This window comes from Monodon monoceros, unplaced genomic scaffold (assembly GCF_005190385.1).
Source record: "Monodon monoceros isolate NGI ecotype Baffin Bay Population unplaced genomic scaffold, NGI_Narwhal_1 Super_Scaffold_22, whole genome shotgun sequence".
NCBI lineage: Eukaryota > Metazoa > Chordata > Mammalia > Artiodactyla > Monodontidae > Monodon > Monodon monoceros.
The window spans coordinates 83,790,236-83,805,090 of record NW_021703779.1 but is presented as its reverse complement, the minus strand read 5'-3'; the positions used below and the strand labels follow the sequence as shown (position 1 = coordinate 83,805,090).

The following is a 14,855-nucleotide window of genomic DNA, read 5'->3' as shown; positions in this document are numbered from 1 at the left end:
AAATGAAGAAGACTCAGATCAACAGAATTAGAAATGAAAAAGGAGAAGCAACAATGGACACTGCCGAATTACAAAGGATCATGACAGATTACTACAAACAACTATATGGCAATAAAATGGACCACCTGGAAGAAAAGGGCAAATTCTTAGAAAAGCACAATGTTCCGAGACTGAATCAGGAAGACATAGAAAATATGAACAGACCAATCACAAGCACTGAAATTGAAAATGTGATTAAAAATCTTCCAACAAACAAAAGCCCAGGACCAGATGTCTTCTCAGGAGAATTCTATCAAAAATTTAGAGAAGAGCTAACACCTATCCTTCTCAAAACCTTCTAAAGTACAGCAGAGGGAGGAACACTCCCAACTCATTCTACGAGGCCACCATCACCCTGATAGCGAAACTAGACAAAGATGTCACAAAGGAAGAAAGCTACAGGCCAATATCACATATAAACATAGATGTCAAAATCCTCAACAAAATAATAGCAAACAGAATCCAACAGCACATTAAAAGGATCATACACCATGATCAAGTGGGATATAACCCAGGAATGCAAGGATTCTACAATATACACAAATCAATCAATGTGATACACCATATTAACAAACTGAATGATACAAAACATATGTTAGTCTCAGTAGATGCAGAAAACGCTTTTGACAACATTCAACACTCATTTATGATAAAAACCCTCAGAAAGTAGGCATAGAGGGAACTTACATCGACATAATAATGGCCATATATGATAAAGCTACAGCCAACATTTTTCTCAATGGTGAAAAACTGAAACCATTTTCACTAAGATCAAGAGCAAGACAAGGTTACTCACCCTCACCACTATTATTCAACATAGTTTTGGAAGTTTTAGCCACACCAAACAGAGAAGAAAAGGAAATAAAAGGAATCCAAATTGAAAAAGAAGAAGTAAAACTGTCACTGTTTGTAGAGGATATGATACTATACATAGAGAAACCTAAAGATGCTACCAGAAAACTACTAGAGCTTATCAATGAATTTGGTAAAGTAGCAGGATACAAAATAAATGCCCAGAAATCTCTTACATTCCTACACAGTAATGATGAAAATTCTGAAAGAGATAAAGGAAACACTCCCATTTACTATTGCCTAAACTGCCTAAGGAGACAAAAGACCTGTATGCAGAAAACTATAAGACACTGATTAAATAAATTATATGTCATCCAAACAGATGGAGAGATATACCATGTTCCTGCATTGGAAGAATCAACATTGTGAAAATGACTATACTACCCAAAGCAATCTATAGGTACAAATCAATCCCTGTCAAACTACCAAGGGCATTTTTCACAGAACTAGAAGAAATAAATTTAAAATTTGTATGGAAACACAGTAGACCCCAAATAGCCAAAGCAATCTTGAGAAAGAAAAACGGAGTTGGAGGAATCAGGCTCCCTGACTTCAGACTATACTACTAAGCTTCAGTAATCAAGACTCTATGGTACTGGCACAAAACAGAAATATAGATCAATGGAACAGAATAGGAAGCCCAGAGATAAATCCACACACATATGGTCACCTTATAATTGATAAAGGAGGCAAGAATATACAATGGAGTTCAGACAGCCTCTTCAATAATTGGTGCTTCGAAAACTGGACAGCTACATGTAAAAGAATGAAATTAGAACACTCCTTAACACCATACACAAAAATAAACTCAAAATGGATCAAAGACCTAAATGTAAGGCCAGACACTATAAACGTCTTAGAGGAAAACATAGCCAGAACACGCTTTGACATAAATCACAGCAAGATCCTTTTTGACCCACCTCCTAAATAAAGGGAAATGAAAACAAAAATAAACCAATTGGACCTAATGAAACTTTTAAGCTTTTCCACACAAAGTAAACCATAAACAAGATGAAAAGACAACCCTCAGAATGAGAGAACATATTTGCAAATGAAGCAACTGACAAAGGATTAATCTCCAAAACATACAAGCAGCTCATGCACCTCAATATCAAAAACACAAACAACCTAATCCAAAAACGGGCCAAAGACCTAAATAGAAATTTCTTCAAAGAAAATATACAGATTGAGAACAAACATATTAAAGCATGGTCAGCATCACTAATCATTAGAGAAATGCAAATCAAAACTACAATGAGTTATCACCTCACACTAGTAAGAATGGCCATCATCAAAATGTCAACAAACAATAAATGCTGGAGACGGTGTGAAGAAAATTGTATCCTCTTGCACTGTTGGTTGGAATATATATTTATACAGCCACTATGGAGAACAGTCTGCAGGTTCCTTAAAAAGTTAAAAATAGAACTATCATATGACCAAGCAATCCCACTACTGGGCATATACCCTGAGAAAACCGTAATTCAAAAAGAGTCATGTGCCACAATGTTCATTGCAGCTCTATTTACAATAGCCAGGACATGGAAGCAACCGAAGTGTCCATCAACAGATGCATGGTTAAAAATATGTGGCACATATGTACAGTGGAATATTACTTAGCCATAAAAAGAAACAAAATTGAGTTATTTGTAGTGAGGTGGATGGACCTAGAGACTGTCATATGGAGTGAAGTAAGTCAGAAGGAGAAAAACAAATACTGTATGCTAACAGATATATACAGAATCTAAAAAAAAAATGTTTCTGAAGAACCTAGGGGCAGGCAGGACAGGAATAAAGACATATAGAGAGGATGGACTTGAGCACACAGAGAGAAGGATGAATAATTTGGGAGGAAGTGAGAGAGTGGCATTGACATATATACACTACCAAATGCAAAATAGATAGCTAGTGGGAAGGAGCTGCATAGAACAGGGAGATCAGCTCCATCCTTTGTGACCACTTATAGGGGTGGGATAGGGAGGGTAGAAGGGAGATGCAAGAGGGAGTGGATATGTGGATATATGTATACGTATAGCTGATTCCCTTTGTTATATTGTGGAAACTAACACAACAGCTTAAGGCAATTATACTCCAATAAAGATGTTAAAAAAAATAAAAGAACACATTTAGGTGGGTTCCATATCTTAGCAACTGTGAATAATGCTACTCTGAACATTGGGATTCATGTATCTTTTCAAATTAGTGTTTTTTTTCGAGTTTCGTGGTTTTATTAACACAAACACAATGTGCACCATGAGTTGTCTATTCATTTTCTTCACTGTTCAGCCTGTTATTGGGATTGGTGACTCTGATGGACAGCTGGGGTGCTCTTTCTGCAATGGTTTTGTGGTTCTTGGATAAGATATTGTGAATAATTTCAGCACAGTAAGATTTGTTGCACATCAGCAGCACTTCATGCTCCTTGATGCTGTGGGCCAGGAACTTCCAGAAGCTGCTGGGCAGCATGTGTTTGTTTTCTTGTTGCTCCCATAACTGATGTTGGGCATCAAGATCTGGCCTTTGAATCTCCTTCACACCCTGTTGTCAATGCCTCTGGGTTTCTGCCGGTTCCACTTTATTTTGATATATCAGTCTGACTGGTGCTGAATGAACTTCTTGGTCCTCCTTTTGATGATCTTGGGCTTCATGAGGGATCTGAGAGCAGCCATGATGCTGAGTAGAAGATGGCTTCCACCCCCGTAGGGAGTTCCAAGGAAGAGAGGGGCTCAAATTAGTGTTTTTGTTTCTTTCAGATATAAACCAAGGAGTGAGATTGCTGGGTGATATGGCAGTTCTATTTATAATTTTTTGAGAAACCTCTGTACTGATTTACACAGTGGTTACACCAACTTACATTCCCAGCAACAGTGTACAAATGTTCCCTTTTCTCCACATATTCTCCAACATTTGTTATTTGTGTTCTTTTTGATGATAGCCATTCTGGCAGGTGTGAGGTGATATCTCATTGTGGTTTTGATTTGCATTTCCCTGATGATTAATGATGTTGAGCATATTTTCATCTGCCTGTTGAACATCTTCATGTTCTCTTTACAAATATATTTATTCAGGTCTTCTTATTATTAGTCAGGTTGTTTGTTCTTTTGATGTTGAGTTATATGCACTGTTCATATATTTTGGTTATTAACCCCTTATCAGTCACATTACTTGCAAATATTTTCTCCCATTCAGCAGGTTATCTTTTTATTTTGTTGATATATTCCTTTGCTGTACAAAAGATTTTATGATTAATTAGGTTCCATTTGTTTATTTTTGCTTTTATTTCCTTTTTTTAGAAGATAAATTCAAAAATATTTCTATAATTTATGTCAAAGACTGTCAGCAAATGATCATACACCATGATCAAGTGGGCTTTATCCCAGGGATGCAAGGATTTTTCAATATCCACAAATCAATTAATGTGATATATCACATTAACAAATTGAAGAATAAAAATCATATGATCATTTCAATAGATGCAGGAAAAGCTTTTGAAAAAATTCAACATCTATTCATAATTAAAATCTCTCCAGAAAGTGGGCATAGAGTGAACATGCTTCAACACAATAAAGGTCAAATATGACAAACTCACAGCTAACATTATATTCAACAGTGAAAAGCTGAAAGCATTTTCTCTAAGATCAGGAACAAGAAAATTATCTTAAGAAATTAGAACAGAATTGGAGGAATCATGCTCCCTGACTTCAGACTATACTACAAAGCTACAGTAATTAAAACAGTGTGGTACTGGCACAGAAACAGACACGTAGATCAGTAGAAGAGAATAGACTGCCTAGAAATAAACCCATGTTCCCATGGTCAATTAATCTATGACAAAGGAGCCAAGAATATACAATGGAAAAAATACAGTCTTTTCAATAAGTTGTGCTGGGAAAACTGGATAGCTACATGTAAAAGAATGAAATTAGAACATTCTCTAATGCCATATACAACAATAAACAAAATTGATTAAAATTCTAAATGTAAGGCTGGAAACCATAAAACTAGAGGAAAACATAGGCCGAACACTCTTTGGTTTCTTCAGATTTAGTGGCTAGGAAAGGCCTCTTTGAGGTGATATCTAAGCTGAGATATGAAGAAAAAAGTTCTAGCTGTAGTAGCATTGGAGATAAAGAATGGAAGGTTGTTGGTACATTCTAAGCAGAAGTAAACAACTAACACCAAGTCCTTCATTTATTCAAATAATAAAACAAGGCCAGTGTGGCTGGACCATGGTGAGTGAAGGTGAGAATGATATGAGATCAGTTCATGGACTTGGGCAGAGAAAAGATCATAGAGGACATTGTAAACCAAAAGAAAGTCTTTGGTTTCTATTTTTTTCACAGCAAGTCCTTAGAAACAATTGATCTAGAGAGTTGTGTGGATACAGGACAGACATGGGCATTCCTGTTGTACTGACAGACAGTTTTTGGGAGAAGAGGTAAAATGCTGTATCCCACTTTCATATGAGAAAGAAGTTTAAAACTCAATACAAAAACAAAAAAAAAGAAAAAAACCTCAATACTGTTCACAGAATAGAACCTGAGATAGACAAATGTGACAGAGACAGAAAAGAGTTCCCCCACACAAGTAACCCTACCTACAACCTAACCTCTTAAATATATTCCCCACATTGCTGATAGAGTAAAGTTTCTAAAATACTAATCTGAACATATCATTTCTCTACTTTAGTTTCTTCTTTGCTTTAATGATTTTCAAGGTCCATAATGATCTTTCTGGAGCATGCCTTTCTAGCATCTATTCTCAATCTCCTACTCACTTTTCACTCCAGGTGCCCCGGCCTACTTTCAATTTCCTATGTTTTCTTAGACGCTGATGACCCATAGCATATCACTTCCTTTGCTTGAAACACTTTTCAGTACTCCCTCCCTTAATTCAGCACAGATAAAAGCTTTCTCTGACCACTCCTGTTACCAAGGATGATAGTCACTATATTTAACAAGTAGTGTGGCACAAGCAGCAACCAATCAGAATAGATGCTGCTTACAGATGCTGGTTATACAGATCATATTTTTAAAGCTATTAGAATATGGCAGACACATGGTAAATACTATATCATTATTTGCTGTTGTTATTATGTGAAGAAAAGACAAGTGAACATATCTGATCGCTATGAGCTTGTGGGCAGTTTTGTCTTGAATTTTTTGTTATATTAACATAATATTCATTTTACAATATAAATTAATAGCTGAATCATATAAATGTGTCATGACTTTTGTGGGGAGTGTGAATGGGTTGAGAAGAGATGTGACCTAACCAGAGCTGAAGGTCAGTATCACTGGCTAGTGAGAGGGAGTGTTGTATTAGATTATGGGGTTTGAGCTGTCAAATGATGAGTTTGGATTTGATCCAGTAAACAGCAGGATACCTTTGTAGGAACGTGGACAAAAAGGATTACAAATTGTAAGTGGTGCTTGAAAGAGATAAATTTGGCAGTGGTATGAAGGGTGGATTAGAGGACAAAAATACTTGAGACAAGGAATTTAGTTTGGAGATTGTTGTGGTCTTGCAAATAATCCAGAGTAGTGGAAGCCAGAATAGAAATAAAGGGCTAAATCTGATTGCTATTACAAACCACGCTTCCATACTAGAGAATGAGAACTGCAAAAAAGTTAAAAGGTAAGTGAGGGTGCAGTTAACCAAATAGGATGTGCAATTTTTACATGTCCATCTCTACTAAATTGTTAAGCACTCAGAAGCCTCATTTTCCTTGCCCAGAGCCAAATAATTGTATAGAGAATGAGGTAAAAATTAAGAGGAAAGAGCTGACATAATCATCTAAACAAAGCTACAAGGATCATCATCGAGGAAAGAAGTATAGTTTTCCATATGAATATCTATAGGATAGAGTGCAATAACCTTTGATCACACATACACAAAGCAGTAATATCTACAAGATACATGCTGTGCTTTATGATGAGTTCTGTAGGTGAGAAGGTGAACCTGTGTTTCATAAGAACTAGAAATATATCATTTTTTTATAAGTACTGTAGACTCCTGAATATTGTTAGAACTAATCTTTAAAAATGTTATGTGCTAGTTGTAAAACCCTAAGTGCTTTGGGTTAATAACTCCAACCAGGTTTCCAGTTTTATAAGTTGATAGTTTCTCTGGGAAGACAGGTGCTGGAATCTCTCAATGCCAAATGAAATTGTCTAAGCCAGTGTATATACATTATCTAAACCATATGCCATTAGGCATATCCCTAAATATATCTGTATGTTCTAAATGAAGTTTACTCAGCCACCAGGAAGCAGAAGCCTCTTTAAAAATGTTGGGATGTTCAGATAATGTCACCAAATGAATACATAAAATAGTCTATTTGGACAAGGTTCATAAAGGAGTGAACAAACTTAGTGAACCAATCCTTCAAAATTTGTCAAGGCTAAAAGATAGATTGACACATGGTGGACTTGTTTACAAAGTTACCAGAATCTCAGCTGCCAGCATTCCTTAGATTTGAGGTGGTTTAAATTTAATCTCAGTTGCAAATAAATAAATAAATACATTAATTAATTAATTAATTAGAGGCAACTTGAGGAGTATTTGGCTTCTCCATGAGTTTATCAAATACTGGATGTTTATTGTCTATTCCTTTTCCTTCAATTTTTTAAATTAATTTTTTTGGAGTATGTTTGATTTACAATGTTGTGTTAGTTTCTGCTGTACAGCAAAGTGAATCAGTTATACATATACATATATCCACTCTTTTTTAGATTCTTTTCCCATATAGGTCATTACAGAGTATTGAGTAGAGTTCCCTATGCTATACAGTAGGTTCTTATTAGTTATCTATTTTATATACAGTAACGTGTATATGTCAATCAAGTTTCCAATTTATCCCTCCCCCCCACATTTTCTCCCCCAGTAACCATAAGTTTCTTTTCTACATCTGTGACTCTATTTCTGTTTTGTAAATGAGTTCATTTGTACCCTTCTTTTAGATTCCACATATAAGCGATATCATATGATATTTGTTGTTCTCTGTCTGACTTACTTCACTCAGTATGACAATCTCTAGGTCCATCCATGTCACAGCAAATGGCATTATTTCATTCGTTTTTATGGCTGAGTAGTATTACATTGTACTGTTGGTGGGTATTTTGGTTGCTTTCATGGTCTGGCTATTGTAACTAGTGCTGCGATGAACATTGGGGTGCATGTATATCTTTTTTTTTCAGGAAGAAAGTGATTTTTTTAACACCTTTATTGGAGTATAATTGCTTTACAATGGTGTGTTAGTTTCTGCTTTATCACAAAGTGAATCAGTTATACATATACATATGTTCCCATATCTCTTCTCTCTTGCGTCTCCCTCCCTCCCACCCTCCCTATCCTACCCCTCTAGGTGGTAACAAAGGACCGAGATGATCTCCCTGTGCTATGCGGCTGCTTCACACTAGCTATCTATTTTACGTTTGGTAGTGTATATATGTCCATGCCACTCTCTCGCTTTGTCACAGCTTATCCTCCCCCCTCCCCATATCTTCAAGTCCTTTCTCTAGTAGGTCTCTGTCTCTATTCCTGTCTACCCCTAGGTCCTTCATGACATTTTTTTTCTTAAATTCCATATATATATATATATATATATATATATATATATATGTGAGCATATAGTATTTGTCTTTCTCTCCCTGACTTCAGACTATACTACAAAGCTACAGTAATCAAGACACTATGGTACTGGCACAAAAACAGAAAGATAGATCAATGGAAGAGGATAGAAAGCCCAGAGATAAACCCACGCACATATGGTCACCTTATCTTTGATAAAGGAGGCAAGAATGTATAGTGGAGAAAGGACAGCCCCTTCAATAAGTGGTGCTGGGAAACCTGGACAGGTACATGTAAAAGTATGAGATTAGATCACTCCCTAACACCATACACAAAAATAAGCTCAAAATGGATTAAAGACCTAAATGTAAGGCCAGAAACTATCAAACTCTTAGAGGAAAACATAGGCAGAACACTCTATGACATAAATCACAGCAAGATCCTTTCTGACCCACCTCCTAGAGTAATGGAAATAAAAACAAAAATAAACAAATGGGACCTAATGAAACTTCAAAGCTTTTGCACAGCAAAGGAAACCATAAACAAGACCAAAAGACAACCCTCAGAATGGGAGAAAGTATTTGCAAATGAAGCAACTGACAAAGGATTAATCTCCAAAATTTACAAGCAGTTCATGCAGCTCAATAACAAAAAAATCAAACAACCCAATCCAAAGATGGGCAGAAGACCTAAATAGACATTTTTCCAAAGAAGATATACAGACTGCCAACAAACACATGAAAGAATGCTCAATATCATTAATTATTAGAGAAATGCAAATCAAAACTGCAATGAGATATCATCTCACACCAGTCAGAATGGCCATCATCAAAAAATCTAGAAACAATAAATGCTGGAGAGGGTGTGGAGAAAAGGGAACACTCTTGCACTGCTGGTGGGAATGTGAATTGGTTCAGCCACTATGGAGAACAGTATGGAGGTTCCTTAAGAAACTACAAATAGAACTACCATATGACCCAGCAATCCCACTACTGGGCATATAGCCTGAGAAAACCAAAATTCAAAAAGAGTCATGTACCAAAATGTTCATTGCAGCTCTATTCACAATAGCCCGGAGATGGAAACTACCTAAGTGCCCGTCATCAGATGAATGGATAAAGAAGATGTGGCACATATATACAATGGAATATTACTCGGCCATAAAAAGAAACGAAATTGAGCTATTTGTAATGAGGTCGATGGACCTAGAGTCTGTCATACAGAGTGAAGTATGTCTATTCCTTTTTGTGTTCCTTTTAAAAGCTGATTTTCTTCCTAGTAAGTACTTTCGGCCAGTTGGTGGTTATATGATGCCACCATGTATGTGTTGTTTTACATTTCTTTGGGAAACAACTTGGGAATGAAGCAATATAATTATCAGCCATTATATCTTGATGAATATTGTATTTCTAAACAATCTGTGTTTCCTTCCAGGCTCCCTGTGTTTAACAGTGAACATTGGCAGTAACCAGGAAACAGTGCTCTTTGATATACTTAAACATTCTGAATGAAGTGTTTTTCTTTATTTTTAAGGCCTGGAAAGACATTTTCATATGGTGGAATTAAGAGTCTGAAATATGTGTCTGGATTTAGCATTGGCAGTTCAGTTTTACCCCCATTGTAGGCACTTCTATGCTTCTGGGAAGGATTCCAGAATTACCAATTATGTTAAAATATGTTTTACTAAGATACAGTGAGGCATATACTACAGAATCCCATGATGTGTATTAAATCCTTGTCCTCTTTCCTTCTAAGTGCTTCTTCAAATAAATCAACTTTAATGTCTAAAAGCTGGAAAGTGAGAAAACAGATTTTCCAGGTTTGGGGTGGTGACATGGCCTCCTTGCTTATGATGGCAAGGCATAAGGACAGTGAAGTATTGTCTTGCTGAGGTTTGATTACTGGTCAGACTAGAAAGCTCAACAGATTCTTCTTCCACAGGAAAAAACAAAACAAAAACTAAAAATCAACACATAAACTCATTATATTAGAAACGTTTGACATGAAGTAACAAATGATTGTCACCTACATGCTGAAGTCGACCTTTGGAAAGGAAATGAGAGGAGATATGGGCAGTGAATATTCATATGAAAAAGAAAAGCATCTGAAATTTTAAATGAAAAGTCAAATGCCATTTTGAGTGGAATTTTTTAAGTCTGTTAATATTCTGAAGATATTTCTTGAGCTGATGGTAAAACCTATGAAAAGTAGGATGAGAAGTCATTTATAATAAGTGGGTGTCTAAGGACTGTGTTTTTATGCGACTGAATTTGTTCCAAGGCATATGAAACAGAGAGAGAAGTTCAAGCTAGAATCAAATAATAAAAAGAACAATGGCCATTGATCTATCCTTCCAAATAGACAAAGACAATACAAAGAATCACATCCCAGTGCCAAGAATTCCAGGGAACTAATATCCTATAAAAGCTGAAAACTTATATTCTACTGTGGGAGGAAATATTCTAAGTTTTTACCTTGGAATTTGCATTCCAATTTTAAATGATGTAAAATAATCTGTATAGAAATAAATAGGAACCAATTGTCTTGGTTTAAGTTTTTGATTTAGAAAATAATTTTCCAATCATGGGAAGAAAGCATAGTGCATAATGAAATATAAAATTAAGGTTTGCTTTTAATCAGAAGCTCACCTTTTCCTTTTGTTTTTATTTGCCTTAAAATATTCAAAAGGGGGGGGAGAAAGAAGGCAGTAAAAGTGCTAGTAAACTGTAATTCAGTGTTGTTGCAGTACCACATTTATTATTCTAAAATTCTTGTATTATTTTATTAAGCTACCATGTTTGTTGAATTTAGGTGTGAATGTGTAAAACAAATATTGAGGGAGAAAAAAGAAGATTTATGTTAATTAGTGATGTTTGAAATTTAAATTAGATTGATCTGAAAGCACTGGTAACTTTAGCCATTGTTGCCTACACTTAGAATTTTACTTACACTACTGAGATAAAACTGCATTTATTAATTTACACATAATGCATTCTAAAGGAACCATAAAAATGTGATATTCCTTTCCTCTCCATAGTGTTCCATTTGTGAACATTGTTTGGTGTGCACAGTAGGTGGAATATGCCACAAGAGAAATATAAAATTTTGGTCAAGTGTTTCTGTGATGCTGACTCTGAGGCATCTAACCATAGGAACACTACTTGATAATCCATCTTTACAAAAATTTTATTAGAGGAGAACAGGAACAAACTCCATATCCAGGTTCCCTGTAATTGGACTTTCATTAGGTATGGAACATAAAAAGTGCTAGCTGAGAGACTTCAGTTTCTACTGGTAAGGTAACCAACTGTACCAGTTTTCCTGTGACCAAGCGTTTTCCCTGGGGATGTGGGACTTTCAGTGCTACAACCAGGAAAGATCTTGGAAAAAAAAGAGATGGTTGGTGTGGCAGGCTGAATTCTAAGATGATCCTTAAGACTTCAATGTACACACCCTATATGATTCCCACTCCTTGAGTATAGGCAGGAACTGTGAATGGGATATCACTCTCACGATTAGATTACTAACTAGTTGATTTTTAATACTTAATCACAAGGAAGATCATCATGGGTGGGTGTGGCCTGATCAGGTTGGCCATTATAAAAGGGACTGAACCATTCCTGTAAAGAGAGTTCTGCTGACCTTGAAGAAGCCAACCACCATGAGTTCTACAGCCACAGCCCCAAATAACTGAACTCTTGAGATTGGAGGAAGAACTTGAGCCCCAGATGAGATCACAGCTGCAGCTAACACCTTGATTTCATCCTGGTGAGACCTTGAGCAGATGATCTAACTAACCTGTTCCTCCATATCTGACCTGTGGAACCTGTTGTTTCAAGCCACTAAATTTGTGGTAATTTGTTACACAACAATAGAAAGCTAATAGTATTGGGTTTTTTCTGCTCCAGAATGAAATAAATTTTATGAACTTGTCACCAGTTCTTGGACCTAAAAGTGTCATTTTTCTTGAGTCATAACCTGATTGGCTGTAAGAATCATATGCTTGAAGAAAATGTGACAGAGTCAATTTCCATGTGTAGGCAACCAACTGTAAGAGGAGGATGTAGAATGAGTGGAGGATGCCGGGATGGAAGTAGATGGGAATGGTCTCTCAGCACTCAAGGAATGAGTGGCCTTTCATGTGGAGAGTGAGGCTCAACTAGAATATACAGCAGGGAGAGGTAGCAAAATGAGGCACATTTTTATTAAGCAGTGTAAAGAGCAGTGATTTTCAAACCCTGATTAGCAACCAGTCAATGGGTTGTAAAATCAATTCAGTAGGTTGCAACCAGCAATGCAAAATGTTATAGACTAGACTAGAATAGAAAATAAACAAATGCTTGCAGGTAGTAAGCATAAATATTGTTTTGTGAATTTTTGTTTCAGTTTTATATCTATCTACTGAGTTATAATGTAAAATAAGTCTCTTACTGGAGAGTTAAAACAATTTTGGAAAACACTGATATAGTGTAATGGCTTAGAACAGGGCTTCTCAACTCTGGCTGCACATTAGAATAATTTGGGGAAGTTAGTTTTGTTTTTTGTTTTATGATTGATACCTCGGCCCAACCACAAATTTAATTGAAATCTCTGGGAATTGGACCAGTTATATATATATATATATATATATATATATATATATATATATATATATTTAAAGTGATTTTGATTGCAGTGGAATTTGAGAACTACTAGATTAGAGCATGGGATTTTGTATACTTTGGTAAAGTGCATACTCTTTAAAATGCCCCAGTTTCCACATTTGTAAAATCGGGTAAATATAGTACCTACCTCATAGAGGTGTTATAGAGTGAAATGGAGAACATAGCCCAATTTGTAGCACAGAGTAACAGTGCAGTAAGCAAGTACTTGTGTTTAATCCATACAGTGATTTTAGAACCATTACAGGTTGGTTGGGAAGACACCATAGGACCACACATACATAGTTTCAGATTCAAGTTCTCCGTACTCCAGGACTTTAGATAATGGGGCTCAGGACCTGTATGGCTGAATCCAGGACTATGCCCTCTGTGGAAGTAACAGTGTTTCCAACACAGAGGTTCTGCTCAATATGGAAAACCAAAGATGAGGTCAAGAACTGAGTGCCACCCAGCAGGTCTGTGACCTTCCCCCACCTCACCACGCCCCCAACCAGGGTTGGGAGCTCCTCATCCTCTCTTTTCTCCATCCAAGACTTCCTCAGTGAAATACCAAGGTCCCCAAAGCCAATGAACATTGTGCCCCTGTCCTCACTTTGGCAGCCAGCTCCGCTGGTGACCCAACATTCCACCCTGAGGCTCGATCAAGGTGAACGTGCAGCCTGCCCTGACCACCCACCATTAATGCAGGGAAACGTCAACATTGTCTCTTTGTCTCCCTGTGTGTTAGAGTCTGGATATTTTTGCCATTCTGTGAAGGTTTTGGCTCACTGGAGAAATAATATATGATTTTTTTTTTAATTTCCACAATATCAAAAGAGGTTTTGTCAAAGCGGGAAACCTCATGTTCTGTTCTGTTTTGTTTTATATGCTCTTTTACAAAATAAACTGAGCAGGTGTCTTGGGGACATTTTCATGGGGGAAAAAGAACCCCATGAATGCCATCTGAGAAAACAATGATATACAAAATTAAGATACAGAAACTTGTCAGAAGCATGGCTCCAGTTCCCTAAGGTAATATTGTACACTAAAATTGCATTGTCCTCACATGATGGAGCTCTGCTAGATCTGGAAAAATAGTGAAAATTTTCCCATACTCCAAAGTTTTTATCTTTGGGACCTGCCTTAACTTTCTGAAATAATTTATACTGACAATCAATGCAGTTTGCCCTTTTAATTCTTGAACACAATAAAGAACTGCAAACATCCATATTCTCATCTGGGGAAAAAGTGACTCCTGTTTTCAGGTACTCCATAAAGCTCATACCCTGAGTGCTTCTTAGTTCCCAAATCACCTACTAGGCACAGTATAGACTTTAACTCACTTGATTCTTACAATAAGCAAGTGAGGAAGGCGTTGTTATTTCCATTTTGGAGATGAAAAAATGAGGCTCAGAGCGATGACAAAATTTGTATAAGATCACAGAGGCAGTGAGTTGCAGAGCTGAGACATTGTATTAGTGAGAGTACTCTAGAGAAACAGAGCCAATAATATGTGCTTATTAATAGAAAGAGATTTATTATAAGGAATTGGTTCAGATAATTATGATGGCTGGCTAGTCCAAGTCTGCATTGTGGACCAGCAGGCTTGAGACTCAGGAGAGTTAATGATGCAGATGAAGTCCAAAGACAGGCTGCTGGATAATTCTCTCTTGCTCTGGGAGGGTTTGTTTTTGTTTGTTCTATTCAGGCCTTCAACTGATTAAATGAGGCCCACCCACATTATGAAGGATT

General features: G+C 36.6%; 1 pseudogene; it reads right to left on the bottom strand.

Annotated features, from left to right (window-relative positions):
* Positions 1–3,153: 3,153 nt before the first annotated feature.
* Positions 3,154–3,560, bottom strand: LOC114906621 (annotated as a pseudogene).
* Positions 3,561–14,855: the final 11,295 nt, after the last annotated feature.